Below are 15,099 nucleotides of genomic sequence, written 5' to 3' on the forward strand. Positions count from 1 at the left end.
TAAAAATTGATTTTAAACATTGACTTATTTATTTCTGACAAGGGATCAATGATCAAATCCAATCAAGTACTGTGTACTGTAGGATCACATTGTTTTACATGTAGATTTACGAGTTCCATGGTGTAATGGTTAGCACTCTGGATTCTGAATCCAGTGATCCAAGTTCAAGTCTTGGTGGAACCATCATGCAGTTTTCATTTGATACATTTTTATTGATCTCTACAGTGTGTGATGTTTTTTGGAGACCATACTGAACACTGTAATTTTACAAATCGGTTCCACCAAGACTTGAATTTGGATCACTGGATTCAAAGTCCAGAGTGCTAATCATTACACCATGGAACCTGTATGTACTCTGGCAAAAGAAAGTGATCCAACAGTAAACAGAATTGATGAAATTGAATAGATTCTCATTGACAGCTTGAGTGTAAATTGTCTGGAAAATGGAGAGAAACATTTAAAATCAAGTCTAAAGTACAAACCCTGCCCAACAAGTCTAATGAAATGTGAGATGTCAATAGGGACACAATCTGAAAATTGTATATTTAGTTTCACTGACATGTTCAGACATAGATGAACTAAGAGTTACCAGCTCAGTCCTAGAAAAAACTGTGGTCATACATTTAGGTACCACTGTGTTTCATTTGATAGATTTCTATTGATACCTTTAGTGTGAGATGTCTGCAAAAATTATCAAAATCAAATCGCAAAAACTGTGTGCATGAGGAAACAAGTTATGCTTAGGACTTATAAACATAAGGGCTTATCTGGGAATTGAACCCAATACCTCTCACGCCCGAAGCAAGAATTACATGACTGGACCAGGGGTGTCGAATATTTCTCCACTGAGGGATGCACATGGGAAATTTAAAGCATGCGGGGGCCATTTTGATATTTTTCATTTCAAACCATAACAAAATATATGGTTTTTAAAAATTATTTTACCTTTAGGGGTCCCAGGGATAGGTTGATTGGCAACAATAAATGGGCCCTAGTGTGTGAATGTGAGTGTGAATGTTGTCTGTCTGTCTGTGTTGGCCATGCGATGAGGTGGCGACTTGTCCAGGGTGTACCCCGCCTTCCGCCAGATTGTAGCTCAGATAGGTGCCAGCGCCCCCAGGGACCCCAAAAGGGAATAAGCGGTAAAAAATGGATGGATGGATGGATGGGTCCCGGGGACCATAAAGGGTCTCTGTTATTAAAATGTTAAAAATAAGTCAATTTTGTATTATTATTTTTTATTTAACGCTTACAGTAAATCAACTTAAAAAAAAAAAAGGTTTTATGGCTTTTCTGTCAAAAACATCATAGGTTTTTTTAATAGTAAAACTGAAATATGCAGTATTTAGTAATTAGAGCCTTAAACGATCAACAATTCTTTATTATTTTTGAGCAATCACAGTGAAAAGATAAATAAAATACCATTAAATATATTTGGGATGCAAAAGGTGTCCCACTCAGAAAGTGATACATTTTTATTAGTTTTTTTTTTTTAACTTTCCACACTTAAGTACTACTTACGTATAAAATACTTCACGGTCTAGCTCCATCCTATCTTGCCGATTGTATTGTACCATATGTCCCGGCAAGAAATCTGCGTTCAAAGGACTCCGGCTTATTAGTGATTCCCAAAGCCCAAAAAAAGTCTGCGGGCTATAGGGCTTTTTCATTTCGGGCTCCAGTACTCTGGAAAGCCCTCCCGGTAAAAGTTCGAGATGCCACCTCAGTAGAAGCATTTAAGTCTCACCTTAAAACTCATTTGTATACTCTAACCTTTAAATAGACTCCCTTTTTAGACCAGTTGATCTGCCGTTTCTTTTCTTTTTCTTCTATGTCCCACTCTCCCTTGTGGAAGGGGTCCGGTCCGATCCGGTGGCCATGTACTGCTTGCCTGTGTATCGGCTGGGGACATCTCTGCGCTGCTGATCCGCCTCCGCTTGGGATGGTTTCCTGCTGGCTCCGCTGTGAACGGGACTCTCGCGGCTGTGCTGGATCCGCTATGGACTGGACTCTCGCGACTGTGTTGGATCCAATATGGATTGAACTTTCACAGTATCATGTTAGACCCGCTCGACATCCATTGCTTTCCTCCTCTCCAAGGTTCTCATAGTCATCATTGTCACCGACGTCCCACTGGGTCATTATTGTCACCGATGTCCCACTGGGTGTGAGTTGTCCTTGCCCTTATGTGGGCCTACCGAGGATGTCGTAGTGGTTTGTGCAGCCCTTTGAGACACTAGTGATTTAGGGCTATATAAGTAAACATTGATTGATTGAAAGCGCTTTGAGTACCTTGAAAGTAGAGAAGCGCTATACAAGTACAAACCATTTATTTATTTAAGTTAGGAGATCAACTTCCGATATATCTGTGAATTTTACGTTTTAACTATTATTTTGTTTGTTTTATGCTCTTTTGTCAAAGAAAACTTGGTTTTTATATGGCAACTGCACAATATTTGCAATATTTACAACATAAACATTTTAATGTGACATTTTTGAACTAATTGGAACTTTGAAAATAACTCATTTAAACATGGATTTTTTTTGTCGTTATTTTTTGTTGTGAGCAATGGCAAAAAAATAAGAAATAAATAGTTGATTGATTGAAATTTGTAATTAGTAGATTGCACAGTACAGTACATATTCCATACAATTGACCACTAAATGGTAACACCCCAATAAGTTTTTCAACTTTTTTAAGTCGGGGTCCACGTTAATCAATTCATGGTAAAGATGGTTTTTACATGGTAAAATTTGGACAAAAGAAAAAAAACAGCCTTTATGGCAGCTTTGTGTCAAAATTTGAACTTTTTCTCGATAGATTTCACCTCATTCCAATATTTTTAATGTTCTTTTTCATTTTTGCAATAGTAAACAATTGGCTTTGGGCCGAAAATGGCCCTCGGGCCACACTTTGGACACCCCTGGACTAGACCAACAAGCCTTTAGCTTTCTTTTGGCAAAAAAAAACTATACCCTCGGGGCGGGTTTTATCGGGACTCCTGATGACGTTTCGAGACATCTCCTACAACTACAGGACCAGTACTGTGCTGTTGAAGCAAGTCTGTTTTTTTATTTTTTATTTTTGTGTAAGGGTCCCCCCTTACAACATTTTAGCGAAAAAAAGTTTTTCCAAAAATATGCATTTTCTGCCGTTTTGGGGTTTTATCAAGACTCCTGATGATGTTTCGAGACATCTCCTACAACTACAGCACCAGTATTGTGTTGCTAAAGCAAGTTCGTTTTTTGAATTTATGTGTAAGGATCCCCCCTTTCGACATTCAAGCGACAATTTTTTTTTTTGGAAAAAAATACAATTTTTAGCTATTTTCGGGTTTTATCGGGACTCCTGATGACGTTTCAAGACATCTCCTACAACTACAGGACCAGTATTGTGCTGCTGAAGCAAGTCCGTTTTTTGTTTTTGTGTGTGTGTGTAAGGGTCCCCCCTTACGACACTTTAGCGAAAAAAAGTTTTAAAAAAATATGCATTTTCTGCCGTTTTTGGGTTTTATCAGGACTCCTGATGATTTTTCGAGACATCTCCTACAACTATAAGACCAGTATTGTGCTGCAGAAGAAAGTTCGATTTTTTGATTTATGTGTAAGGATCCCCCCTTTCGACATTTTAGCGACATTTATTTATTTATCTTTTTAAATATACATTTTCTGCCATTTTCGGGTTTTATCGGGACTCCTGATGATGTTTCGTGACATTTACTACAACTACAGGACCAGTATTGTGCTGCTGAAGCAAGTCTGTTTTTTTTATTTTTTATTTATTTTACAACATTTTAGCGATAAAAAAGTTTTCCAAAAATATGCATTTTCTGCCGTTTTTGGGTTTTATCAGGACTCCCGATGATGTTTTGAAACATTTCCTACAACTACAGCACCAGTATTGTGCTGCTGAAGCAAGTTCGTTTTTTTAATTTATATGTAAGGATCCCCCCTTTCGACATTTTAGCGACATTTTTTTTGGGGGGGGGAAAAATATACCTCTTCAGCCATTTTAGGGTTCTATCAGGACTCCTGATGACGTTTCGAGACATCTCTTACAACTACAGCACCAGTATTGTGCTGCTGAAGCAAGTCTTTTTTTTGGAATTTTTGTGTAAGGGTTCCCCCTTATGACATTTTAGAGAGAAAACGTTTTTAAAAAATATGCATTTTCTGCGATTTTAATTTTTTATTGTGACATCTGATGACGTTTCGAGACATGTCCTACAACCACAGGACCAGTATTGTGCTGCTGAAACAAGTCTTGTTTTTTTTGTTTTTTTTTGTGTAAGGATCACAACATTTTAGCAAAAAAAAAGTTTTCCAAAAATTTGCATTTTCAGCCATTATTGGGTTTTATCGGGACTACAGGTGACGTTTTGAGACATCTCCTACAACTACAAGACCAGTATTGTGCTCCTGAAGCAAGTCCGTTTTTTTTAATTTTTGTATAAGGTCCCCCCTAGTGACATTTTAGCAAACATATATTTTTTTAAAATAAGCATTTTCTGCCATTTTCGGGTTTAACCAGAACTCCTGATGACGTTTTGAGACATCTCCTACAACTATTGTGCTGCTGAAGCAAGTCTTTTTTTGGGAAATTTTGTGTAAGGTTCCCCCCTTACGCCATTTTAGAATAAAAAAGTTTTCCAAAAATATGCATTTTCTACGATTTTCGTTTCTTATCGTGACATCTGGTGACGTTTCGAGACATCTCCTACAACTACAGGACCAGTATTGTGCTGCTGAAGCAAGTCCGTTTTTTTTGTGTGTGTAAGGGTCCCCCCTTACGACATTTTAGCAAAAATATATATTTTTTAAATATGCATTTTCTGTGATTTTCGGGTTTAACTGGAACTCCTGATGACATTTTGAGACATCTCCTACAACTACAGGACCAGTATTATGCTGCTGAAGCAAGTCTTTTTTTTTTGAATTTTTGTGTAAGGGTCCCCCCTTACGACATTTTAGAGAAAAAAAGTTTTCCAAAAATATGCATTTTCTGGGATTTTCATTTTTTATCGTGACATCTGATGAGGTTTTGAGACATCTCCTACAACTACAGCACCAGTATTGTGCTGCTGAAGCAAGTTTCTTTTCTTAATTTATGTGTAAGGATCCCCCCTTTCGACATTTTAGCAACATTTTTTTGGGGGGGAAAAATATACATTTTCAGCCATTTTCGTTTTTTATCGTGACATCTGATGACGTTTCAAGACATTTCCTACTACAGGACTAGTATTGTGCTGCTGAAGCAAGTTATTTTATTTTTTATTTTTTTTTATTTTACAAGATTTTAGCGAAAAATGTTTTTTCCAAAAATATGCATTTTTTGCCATTTTCAGGTTTTATTGGGACTCCAGGTGATGTTTTGAGACATATCCTACAACTACAAAACCAGTATTGTGCTGCTGAAGCAAGTCCGTTTTTTTTTTATTTTTGTGTAAGGGTCCCCCCTTACGACATTTTAGAGAAAAAAAGTTTTCCAAAAATATGCATTTTCTGCGATTTTAATTTTTTATCGTGACATCTGATGAGGTTTTGAGACATCTCCTACAACTATAGCACCAGTATTGTGCTGCTGAAGCAAGTTTCTTTTCTTAATTTATGTGTAAGGATCCCCCCTTTCAACATTTTAGCGAAAAGTTTTTTTGGGGACAAAATATACATTTTCAGCCATTCTCGGGTTTTATCGGGACTCCTGATGACGTTTCGAGAGATTTCTCACAACTACAGGACCAGAATTGTGCTGCTGAAGCAAGTCCGTTTTTTTTTTTGTGTGTGTGTAAGGGTCCCCCCTTACGACATTTTAGCGAAAAAAAGTTTTTCAAAAAATATGCATTTTCTGCCGTTTTTGGGTTTTATCAGGACTCCAGATGATGTTTCAAGACATCTCCTACAACTACAGCACCAGTATTGTGCTGCTGAAGCAAGTTCGTTTTTTAATTTATGTGTAAGGATCCCCCCTTTCGACATTTTAGCGACATTTTTTTTGGGGAAAAAATATATATTTTCAGCCATTTTCGTTTTTTATCGTGACATCCGATGACGTTTCAAGACATTTCCTACAACTACAGCACCAGTATTGTGCTGCTGAAGCAAGTCTGTTTTTTGTTTTTTTAATTTTATTTTACAAGATTTTAGCGTAAAAGAAGTTTTCCAAAAATATGCATTTTCTTCCATTTTCGGGTTTTATCGGGACTCCAGGTGAAGCGATTCCATTTTTTTGTGTGTGTAAGGATCCCCTCTAATGACATTTTAGCAAAAACATTTTTTTTTTAAATATGCATTTTGTGCCATTTTCGGGATTTATCAGGACTCCAGATGATGTATCGAGACATCTCCTACACCTACAGCACCAGTATTGTGCTGATGAAGCAAGTTCGTTTTTTTATTTATGTGTAAGGATCCCCCCTTTCGACATTTTAGCGACATTTTTTTGGGGGGAAAAAATATACATTTTCAGCCATTTTTGTTTTTTATCGTGACATCTGATGACGTTTCGAGACATTTCCTACAACTACAGGACTAGTATTGTGCTGCTGAAGCAAGTCTGTTTTTTTTATTTTTTATTTTATTTTACAAGATTTTAGCGAACATTTTTTTTTCCAAAAATATGCATTTTCTGCCATTTTCGGGTTTTATTGGGACTCCAGGTGATGTTTTGAGACATCACCTACAACTACAAAACCAGTATTGTGCTGCTGAAGCAAGTCCGTTTTTTTTTTTATTTTTGTATAAGGTTCCCCCTTACGACATTTTAGCAAAAATATATATTTTTTAAATATGCATTTTCTGTGATTTTTGGGTTTAACTGGAACTCCTGATGACATTTTGAGACATCTCCTACAACTACAGGACCAGTATTATGCTGCTGAAGCAAGTCTTTTTTTTTTTAATTTTTGTGTAAGGGTAACCCCTTACGACATTTTAGAGAAAAAAAGTTTTCCAAAAATATGCATTTTCTGCAATTTTCGTTTTTTATCGTGACATCTGATGAGTTTTTGAGACATCTCCTACAACTACAGCACCAGTATTGTGCTGCTGAAGCAAGTTTCTTTCCTTAATTTATGTGTAAGGATCCCCCCTTTCAACATTTTAGCGAAAAGTTTTTTGGGGGAAAAAATATACATTTTCAGCCATTCTCGGGTTTTATCGGGACTCCTGATGACCTTTCGAGAGATTTCTCACAACTAAAGGACCAGAATTGTGCTGCTGAAGCAAGTCCGTTTTTTTTTTTCGTGTGTGTGTAAGAGTCACCCCTTACGACATTTTAGCGAAAAAAAGTTTTTCAAAAAATATGCATTTTCTGCCGTTTTTGGGTTTTATCAGGACTCCAGATGATGTTTCAAGACATCTCCTACTACTAAAGCACCACTATTGTGCTGCTGAAGCAAGTTCGTTTTTTAATTTATGTGTAAGGATCCCCCCTTTCAACATTTTAGCGAAAAGTTTTTTGGGGGAAAAAATATACATTTTCAGCCATTCTCGGGTTTTATCGGGACTCCTGATGACCTTTCGAGAGATTTCTCACAACTAAAGGACCAGAATTGTGCTGCTGAAGCAAGTCCGTTTTTTTTTTTCGTGTGTGTGTAAGAGTCACCCCTTACGACATTTTAGCGAAAAAAAGTTTTTCAAAAAATATGCATTTTCTGCCGTTTTTGGGTTTTATCAGGACTCCAGATGATGTTTCAAGACATCTCCTACTACTAAAGCACCACTATTGTGCTGCTGAAGCAAGTTCGTTTTTTAATTTATGTGTAAGGATCCCCCCTTTCGACATTTTAGCGACATTTTTTTTGGGGAAAAAATATATATTTTCAGCCATTTTCGTTTTTTATCGTGACATCTGATGACGTTTCAAGACATTTCCTACAACTACAGCACCAGTATTGTGCTGCTGAAGCAAGTCTGTTTATTGTTTTTTTAATTTTATTTTACAAGATTTTAGCGTAAAAGAAGTTTTCCAAAAATATGCATTTTCTTCCATTTTCGGGTTTTATCGGGACTCCAGGTGAAGCGATTCCATTTTTTTGTGTGTGTAAGGATCCCCTCTAATGACATTTTAGCAAAAACATTTTTTTTTTTTGAAATATGCATTTTGTGCCATTTTTCGGGATTTATCAGGACTCCAGATGATGTATCGAGACATCTCCTACACCTACAGCACCAGTATTGTGCTGATGAAGCAAGTTTGTTTTTTTATTTATGTGTAAGGATCCCCCCTTTCGACATTTTAGCGACATTTTTTGGGGGGGAAAAAATATACATTTTCAGCCATTTTCGTTTTTTATCGTGACATCTGATGACGTTTCGAGACATTTCCTACAACTACAGGACTAGTATTGTGCTGCTGAAGCAAGTCTGTTTTTTTTATTTTTTATTTTATTTTACAAGATTTTAGCGAACATTTTTTTTTCCAAAAATATGAATTTTCTTCCATTTTCGGGTTTTATTGGGACTCCAGGTGATGTTTTGAGACATCTCCTACAACTACAAAACCAGTATTGTGCTGCTGAAGCAAGTCCGTTTTTTTTTTTATTTTTGTATAAGGGTCCCCCTTACGACATTTTAGCAAAAATATATATTTTCTAAATATGCATTTTCTGTGATTTTCGGGTTTAACTGGAACTCCTGATGACATTTTGAGACATCTCCTACAACTACAGGACCAGTATTATGCTGCTGAAGCAAGTCTTTTTTTTTTTATTTTTGTGTAAGGGTCCCCCCTTACGACATTTTAGAGAAAAAAAGTTTTCCAAAAATATGCATTTTCTGCGATTTTTGTTTTTTATCGTGACATCTGTTGAGGTTTTGAGACATCTCCTACAACTACAGCACCAGTATTGTGCTGCTGAAGCAAGTTTCTTTTCTTAATTTATGTGTAAGGATCCCCCTTTCGACATTTTAGCGAAAAGTTTTTTGGGGGAAATTATATACATTTTCAGCCATTCTCGGGTTTTATCGGGACTCCTGATGACGTTTCGAGAGATTTCTCACAACTAAAGGACCAGAATTGTGCTGCTGAAGTAAGTCCGTTTTTTTTTGTGTGTGTGTGTAAGGGTCCCCCCTTACGACATTTTAGCGAAAAAAAGTTTTTCAAAAAATATGCATTTTCTGCCGTTTTTGGGTTTTATCAGGACTCCAGATGATGTTTCGAGACATCTCCTACTACTAAAGCACCACTATTGTGCTGCTGAAGCAAGTTCGTTTTTTAATTTATGTGTAAGGATCCCCCCTTTCGACATTTTAGCGACATTTTTTTGGGGGGAAAAAATATACATTTTCAGCCATTTTTGTTTTTTATCGTGACATCTGATGACGTTTCAAGACATTTCCTACAACTACAGCACCTGTATTGTGCTGCTGAAGCAAGTCTGTTTTTTGTTTTTTTTATTTTATTTTACAAGATTTTAGTGAAAAAGAAGTTTTCCAAAAATATGCATTTTCTGCCGTTTTCGGGTTTTATCGGGACTCCAGGTAAAGCGAGTCCATTTTTTTGTGTGTGTAAGGATCCCCTCTAATGACATTTTAGCAAAAACATTTTTTTTTTTTTTAAATATTCATTTTGTGCCATTTTCGGGATTTATCGGGACTCCTGATGAAGTTTTGAGACATCTCCTACATTTACAGGACCAGTATTGTGGCGCTAAAGCAAGTCCGTGGCTTAGAGGTTTTCCGTAAGGAACCTCCCTTTAGACAATTTAGCGAAAAAAGGTTTTCCTAAAATATTCCTTTTTCTGCCATTCTTGGGTTTTATCGGGACTCCTGACGATGTTTCGAGACATCTCCTACAACTACAGGAACAGTATTGTGCTTTTGAAGCAAGTCCGTTTTTTTCATTTTTACGACATTTTAGCAAAAAAAAACTTTTCCAATGATATACATTTTTTGCCATTTTCGGGATTCCTGATGAGGTTTTGAGACATCTCCTACAACTACAGGACCAAGATTGTGCTGCTGAAGTAAGTCTTGTTTTATAATATTTTTTTCATGCACATTGGTTCCACCAAGACTTGAACTTGGATCACTGGATTCAAAGTCCAGAGTGCTAACCATTACACCATGGAACCTGTATATCATGGTAAATTGTCTGCAGTAGACAGTACTTGATTGGCTATAACAGAAATTATCATGAAAAAGATATCAAATTAAAATGTTGAGGTTATAATGTGGCATAAGTATTTAATAAAAAAAACATTTTAATAGATGACACTATTCGAAACTGTGCTTTTGAAAAAAATATTTTGATTGATTACCATTTTCATGCATAAATAAACTGAGGGTTTACCACCTCAATCCTAGAACAAATAGAGCTCGTAAGTTGAGACACAACTGTATTTATTTCAGATGTTTTTATTGTTCTCTTAAGTGTGTGATGTATGGAATATTAAATGACAAAAGCTCAAAATGCTGCACCCAAAAACTAAAATGGCTCAACCCAAAACGCTGCAACATGAAACAACGCAACATGAAATGCCGACAACACGAAATGTTGTGGCACGAAACATCGCAACACAAAATGCTGCAACAGCTGTGACACCAAACGGGGCAACATGAAATACCGCCACCCAAATCATGAAACATCATAACACAAAACACCGTCAACAGGAAACATTGCAACACAAAATGCTACATGGACATTTTTGTACAGTATCAATCATTCATCAAGCAAAGTAACTGAGGCCTGGCTAGCTCATTCGGTAGAGCATGATACTCTTAATCTCAGGGTCGTGGGTTTGAACCCCACTTTGGACGGTTGAATTTTGGTAGGGAATTTCAACGTGAGACAGTGCAACACTTCTAATAAATCAATAAAAAAAACTAAAACGATATGTGAGTTTCCATTCTTCTGCTAAGCTCACTTAATTAAAATAATATTTTTATTTTTCTACTGTAATAATCAGTAAAGAGCGCATATGTAGCGAAGAAACGCCACAGCACTTAACAACGTGACATGAAACGCGTCAAGCTTATATGGCAAAAGCCCAAAATCCTGCACCCGAAAACTAAAATGGCTCAACCCAAAACGCTGCAACCCAAAACGCTGCAACATGAAATGCCGACAACACAAAATGTCGTGGCACGAAACATCGCAACACGAAATGCTGCAACAGCTGTGACACCAAACGGGGCAACATGAAATACCGCCACCCAAATCATGAAACATCATAACACAAAACGCCGTCAACAGGAAACGTTGCAACACAAAATGCTACATGGACATTTTTGTACAGTATCAATCATTCATCAAGCAAAGTAACTGAGGCCCGGCTAGCTCATTCGGTAGAGCATGAGACTCTTGGATTACTTTCTTTTACTAAAAGAAGATATACAGGTTCCATGGTGTAATAGTTTGAACTCTGAATCCAGTGATCCAAGTTCAAGTCTTGGTGGAACCAGCTTGCAGTATTAGAGTGGCAAATTATTTGGTACTATCATTATATAACAAAAGTATACGAGGGAAAAAGTAATGACTAAAAACAGGACTTAAAAATGTAGAGCTTGAAAAGCCTCTCATGGTAGAAAGGAAACTCAAAAGACATCGCCTACTTACCCTGCATCAGGATATCCCAACAAAACTCATGAAATCTGAGACTTTAAAAAAGGACAGATTTCAAATCTCGGTTAACGTATTGCACTTTTAACATATATGTAGATTCACCTACATTTTAATATATTGATGAACTAAGGGTTACCAGCTCAGTCCTAGAACAAACTGTGGTCATACATCTAAGCTCCAATGTATAACACAAATGTAAAGATAACCGTGTGAACAAGGAAGAAAGTTATGATTAAAAATGGGATTTATAAACATGAAGGCTTGTTGAGGAATTGAAACCGGGACATCTTGCACCCAGGGTGAAAAAAGTACGACTAGACTAAATGGTAGCGTTCCAAACCGTTGAAAGAGCCTTACAAGAACATAAACATTAATATTTTTGAAACTACACTAAAACATTGTACTTTAGAAACCCTCTCGTTTTCGTGCAAACAATATACAAAGGGATATCATACTAACCAGTTTATTGTTACAAGAAGGTTCTACCAAAACTTAGATCACTGGATTCAGAGTCCAGAGTGCTAACCATTACACCATGGAACCTGTAAATGTACATGTAAAACAATGTGATCCTACAGTACACAGTACTAGATCTGATTTGATAGATTGTTATTGATTCCTTGAGTGTGTGATGTCAGAAAAAGGTGATAAAAGTTCAAAATTTAGTTCACAGTCAAAAATCTAACTTGCGGGAGAGTCGTCAACTTGAAGCGTCCCTCTGTCTCGGACTCTCTTGTTGTCATGTGACATATCTGTAATGATTTTGCTGACGAGTTTATCTTGCCTCTGATTGGCCCGTCTGTAATGTTTCACCCTAACCTTAGCCAATCATCATGGACTTTCTCCATACGTATGGATGTTCTCAATCATCTAGGTCATTGTATTTTCTCCGTACGTTCTCTCTCTCATCTTCTCTCGATGTAGCTTTGATGTAAGCTACCTCGCTATATGGGTCGAAAAGTAACAAAGCTACAGGAAAAGCTACTCGTAAATAAATGTGCTAAGTAACTGGCAAGCTCCTGAACAATGTAGTAGAGCTACGTAGCTTAGCCACATCTAGCTTGTTACTGCCCATCACTACATGTATATAAATATATTTTTATATATACCACGCTCTGACCCAAGATTTTCCAACAAATTCAATGAAATGTGAGATTTGACTCGGTTGTCTTATTGCTGTTTTTAAAATATTTTGTTTTACTGACATTTTCATACATAGATGAACTGAGGGTTACCAGCTCAGTCGTAGAACAAACTGTGGACATAAATTTAGGTACCCCTGATAGTGATCCCTTGAGTGCGTGATGTTTAAAAAAAAAATTCAAATCAAGTCTAAAGTCACAAATACAATAACAACTGTGTGTCTGAGAAAGAAAGTGATAATTGCAAAAAGGAGTACTATAGAGGGCTTGTCAGGGAATTAAACCCGGGACCTTCTCGCACACGAAGCGAGAATCGTACAACTAGACCAACAAGCCCTGTATACAAATAATCTCATCAAATATGAAATTAGGAGACACGATCTGAAATGTTGTGGTAAACTTTTAACCAACATTTAAATTTCCTACCAATTTTTATGAACATATGTCAAACAAAACATGTTATATCCAATCAAGTAGTCTTTACAGCAGGGTAATTTGAATTATTGCACAGGTTCCATGGTGTAATGGTTAGCACTCTGAACTCTGAATCCAGTGATCCAAGTCTTGGTGGAACCAACTTGCTATATTTATGTAGCAAATTGTTCAGTAATACAGCTATATTTAGTTTGATATATTTTAATGGATCCCTTGAATGTTTGATGTCTGAAAAATTGTTCAAAATCAAGTCTGAAGTCACAAATGTAATATTTGTTAAAATATAGCACCCCAAGTGAGAATCATACAACTAGGCCAACAAGCCCTGTAAAATAACTTTGCATAAATCTTAAAAAAATTAAATATTTTAATAGATGACACTATTTCAAACTGTGCTTTTAACACATATTTTGATTGACTACCATTTTTATGCATAAATAAACTGAGGGTTTACCACCTCAGTCCTAGAACTAATAGAGCTCGTAAGTTGAGACACAACTGTATTTATTTCAGAGATTTTTATTGTTCTCTTGAGTGTGTGATGTATGGAATATTAAATGGCAAAAGCTCAAAATGCTGCACCAGAAAACTAAAATGGCTCAACCCAAAACGCTGCAACATGAAACAACGCAACTTCAAATAAATCAATAAAAAAACTGTAACGATGTACGAGTTTGCATTCTTCTACCAACTAAAATGGCTCAACCCAAAACGCTGACAACACGAAACGTCGCAATACAAAATGATACAACAGCTGCAACACCAAATGACGCAACATGACTGTAACACAAAACGCCATCAACACGAAACGATGTAACACAAAATGCGACATGAATATTTTTGTACAGTGACGATTAATTATCAAGGTAAACAATGCAGCTCAGTCGGTAGAGCATGAGACTGTTAATCTCAGGGTCGTGGGTTCGAGACACACTTTGGGCGGTTGATTTTTTCGCCAAGGAAATTCAACACGAGACAGTGCTACACTTCAAATAAATCAATAAAAAAAACTGTAACGATGTGCGAGTTTGCATTATTCTACTAACTAAAATGGCTCAACCCAAACCGCTGCAATATGAAATGCCGACAACACGAAACGTCGCAATACAAAATGCTACAACAGCTGCAACACCAAATGACGCAACATGACTGTAACACAAAACGCCATCAACATGAAACGATGTAACACAAAATGCTACATGAATATTTTTGTACAGTCCCGATTAATTATCAAGGTAAAAAATGCAGGCCCGGCGAGGTCAGTCGGTAGAGCATGACACTCTTAATCCCAGGGTCGTGGGTTCGAGCCTTACGTTGGGCGGTTGATTTTTGCCAAGGAAATTCAACACGAGACGGTGTGACACTTCTAATAAAAAAAAATAAAAAAATCCTGTAACGATGTGAAAAAAGCTGCAACACAAAATGCCGACAACACGAAACGTCTGGAACACGAAATGCTGCAACAGCTGTGACACCAAACGGCGCAACATGAAATAGCGCGACCCAAATCATGAAACATCGTAACAAAAAACGGCGTCAAAACGAAACGTTGCAACACAAAAAGCTACATGAACATTTTTTTACAGTATCAGGCATTCTTCAAGATACACACTTGAGACCCGGCTAGCTTAGTCGGTAGAGCATGAGACTCTTAATCTCTAGGTCGTGGGTTCGAGCCCCCCTGTTGCGCTATTGTCTTCTACCAAGGAAATTCAAAACGAGATGGTGCAACACTTCTAATAACTCAATAAAAAAACTGTAACGATGTACGAGTTCTTCTGCTAAGCTCACTTAAATAATAAAATGTTTTCTTTTTGTACAGTAATAATCAATAAAGAATGCATATGAGGCTAAGAAAGTTTAAAATCAAGTTTAAAATCACATAAAAAGACAACTTTGTGTACGAGGTAAAAAGGTAGGAATAAAAACATGACTCATAAACATATAAGGGAGACAATC

At 36.7% G+C, this 15,099-nt stretch overlaps 3 non-coding genes across 3 annotated transcripts; 1 reads left to right on the top strand and 2 right to left on the bottom strand.

Annotated features, from left to right (window-relative positions):
• Positions 1-111: 111 nt before the first annotated feature.
• On the top strand, positions 112-183 carry trnaq-cug (transfer RNA glutamine (anticodon CUG)). The gene has a single exon. It is a non-coding gene; the product is annotated as a tRNA-Gln (tRNA).
• A 90-nt stretch (positions 184-273) lies between these two features.
• trnaq-uug (transfer RNA glutamine (anticodon UUG)) lies at positions 274-345 on the bottom strand. Its single transcript has one exon. It is a non-coding gene; the product is annotated as a tRNA-Gln (tRNA).
• Positions 346-10,001: 9,656 nt separating this feature from the next.
• On the bottom strand, positions 10,002-10,073 carry trnaq-uug (transfer RNA glutamine (anticodon UUG)). The gene has a single exon. It is a non-coding gene; the product is annotated as a tRNA-Gln (tRNA).
• Between the last annotated feature and the right edge of the window lie 5,026 nt (positions 10,074-15,099).

The sequence above is a fragment of the Nerophis ophidion genome, linkage group LG11, assembly GCF_033978795.1.
Source record: "Nerophis ophidion isolate RoL-2023_Sa linkage group LG11, RoL_Noph_v1.0, whole genome shotgun sequence".
NCBI classification, from domain to species: Eukaryota; Metazoa; Chordata; class Actinopteri; order Syngnathiformes; family Syngnathidae; genus Nerophis; species Nerophis ophidion.